At 40.4% G+C, this 2,500-nt stretch overlaps 1 non-coding gene across 1 annotated transcript in view; it reads right to left on the bottom strand.

Moving 5' to 3' along the window:
- LOC147802060 (small subunit ribosomal RNA) overlaps positions 1–762 on the bottom strand; it is a 1,813-nt gene extending 1,051 nt beyond the window's left edge. The window contains exon 1 of the ribosomal RNA XR_015430061.1: positions 1–762. This exon is cut by the window's left edge and continues 1,051 nt beyond it. This is a non-coding gene — a ribosomal RNA (small subunit ribosomal RNA).
- Positions 763–2,500: the final 1,738 nt, after the last annotated feature.

The raw sequence follows: 2,500 nt of genomic DNA, 5'->3' as shown, positions 1-2,500 counted from the left end.
TCAAAGTAAAATTGCCGAAACCGAACGACAACCGGTAAAGATCATCGGACAATTTCGGCGGCAATGCTCAGAACAGGCAGTGACCACCGGTAGGCGGACCACCCGTCTGGAACTGAGATCCAACTACGAGCTTTTTAACCGCAACAACTTTAATATACGCTATTGGAGCTGGAGTTACCGCGGCGGCTGGCACCAGACTTTCCCTCCAATGGATCCTCGTTAAAGGATTTAGAGTGTACTCATTCCAATTACGGGGTCTCAAAAGAGTCCCGTATTGTTATTTTTCGTCACTACCTCCCCGAGCCGGGAGTGGGTAATTTGCGCGCCTGCTGCCTTCCTTGGATGTGGTAGCCGTTTCTCAGGCTCCCTCTCCGGAATCGAACCCTGATTCCCCGTTACCCGTTACGACCATGGTAGGCGCGTAACCTACCATCGACAGTTGATAAGGCAGACACTTGAAAGATACGTCGCCGGGACGAGCCCGTGCGATCAGCCCAAAGTTATACAGAGTCACCACGTAGAACGGACACGAGGCCCGATTGGTTTTGGTCTAATAAAAGCGCTCGTCCCCGAAGGTCGGAGCTCTGCTGCATGTATTAGCTCTAGAATTGCCACAGTTATCCAAGTAGTAAGGTACGATCCAAGGAACCATAACTGATTTAATGAGCCATTCGCGGTTTCGCCTTAATACGGCATGTACTTAGACATGCATGGCTTAATCTTTGAGACAAGCATATGACTACTGGCAGGATCAACCAGGTAGCTTTCGCGTTCATTGCGAACGTTCGGAGCCGTGCTCCGAATCCGAGAGGCGGTGGCACCCTCCTTTAGGGGAGGACGCCGGGCCCGGCACGACGGCCGGGTCCAATTCAAACTCTTCGGACGACAAGCCTTTTCTTCCTCCAGTCGGTTCGAGACTCACTGCGTCCTCTCCGGCATCAGCGCCGGGAGGCGAGAGTGCTCTGCCGTCGAGAGTCGTGCTCGCGGCGGACGAAACTGCAGAAAAACCCTTTTCTCTCTTTCCATCACGCTTCAGCCTGGCGCGGCTACGGAACGACGTCCGAGCCACTCGCTGAACAGCCGAGACCTTTTGTTTCCGTGCGGCGTGCCCTCGCCTTTGTCGAGACGAGAGCGTTGCGTGTTTCACGCTCACTGTGCCTCACATATATAGTCCTGCACAAAGTTCATGTTCCAAGCGAATGATTCTTCTCCCCGGTTTCTGCCGTCGGCGTCCGCATCCCCGTAAGCTCGCCGAGGAAATTTTAAAATGAACGGCAAACGCATATCGGCCTCACCGGCCGCGCTCGGCATTCGTTTCGCACTTCCCGTCGACGGACTTAGAAGAATTTCCACAATTTTCTGGACTTAGAAAAATTTCGGAAAAAGTTGGACTTTGACAAAAAAACACTCTGAAACTTAGAATAACTAACTTAATTTAAAATTTTAATAAAATTTAACCAAAAATTATTATTAATTTATATTATAAAATTATTATTATTAAAAATATTATTTATATACACATTTTATTAAAATAATTTGAAAATTAGCATAAAATTATTGTTATTATAAAAATTACATTTTTTAAGCATTTATTATATTATATAAATTTTTTTTTAATTATAATTCAACTATTATTATATAATTATACATTTTTTAAAAAAAAATTTTTTTTTTTTTTGAATTTTTTGGCAAATGAGTGACAGCGTAATCGGGAACTTTAAATAGTGAAATATAATACAAAAAATGAGTGTTGACACAATCTGAGCATCGCACGGTGACCAGAGTCAGCTGTTCTACCAGTTTAGACACGTCAAAAAATCTTCCCCTCCTCGAAAGTTAGCGATGAAGCTCATTTGCATTAATTTACATGTTAAAATGTAAAATTTAGATAGGGACAGTAGGGAATACCGTTATCCCACACTTGCGCATGACTAATTAGTTCAGGAGATGTCTGGCAACCTTGAGACAGACATAGTTTCCCCCGCCACTAACAAAATTACACGTCCTTGCAATCCAAATATAGGCGAAACGGATTTTCTTTTTTTTTTTAAATTAGCCAATAAATGCAATTTCTTTTACAATCTAGTGAAAAAAATAATCTCTTTTTATTTAATATATATTAATTTTAACCCCCCGCCCAAAAAAAAATTTTTTTTTTATAGATTTTTTGAAATTTTTGACTAATGAGGGCCAGCGTAATAGGAAACTTTAACTTAATAAATATAAGACAAAATATTAAGATTTCCATGATATGAGATTCCTTGAGTAACCAGAGAGATTCCTTGTTACTTTTTTTCATTAAAATTTATTTTTATTATTTTTTTTTTCATTTTTAAAAAATAAAAACAAGATTCTGAAATTTTCCATGATCTGAAAAATTCGCCTCAAAATAATAAATTTAAAATGAATCAAAAGAAAATGATGATAAAAAATAAGTAATAAATTTTAGAATAGTTTTTAAAGACTTTTCCTTTACTTTATCACAAAACCGCCGGCTCCC

The sequence above is a fragment of the Parasteatoda tepidariorum genome, chromosome 10, assembly GCF_982258835.1.
Source record: "Parasteatoda tepidariorum strain Cologne lab strain chromosome 10, Ptep-v5.0, whole genome shotgun sequence".
Taxonomy (NCBI): Eukaryota; Metazoa; Arthropoda; class Arachnida; order Araneae; family Theridiidae; genus Parasteatoda; species Parasteatoda tepidariorum.
Note: the sequence above shows the minus strand (reverse complement) of the source record. Positions and strands in the feature narration are given on the sequence as shown.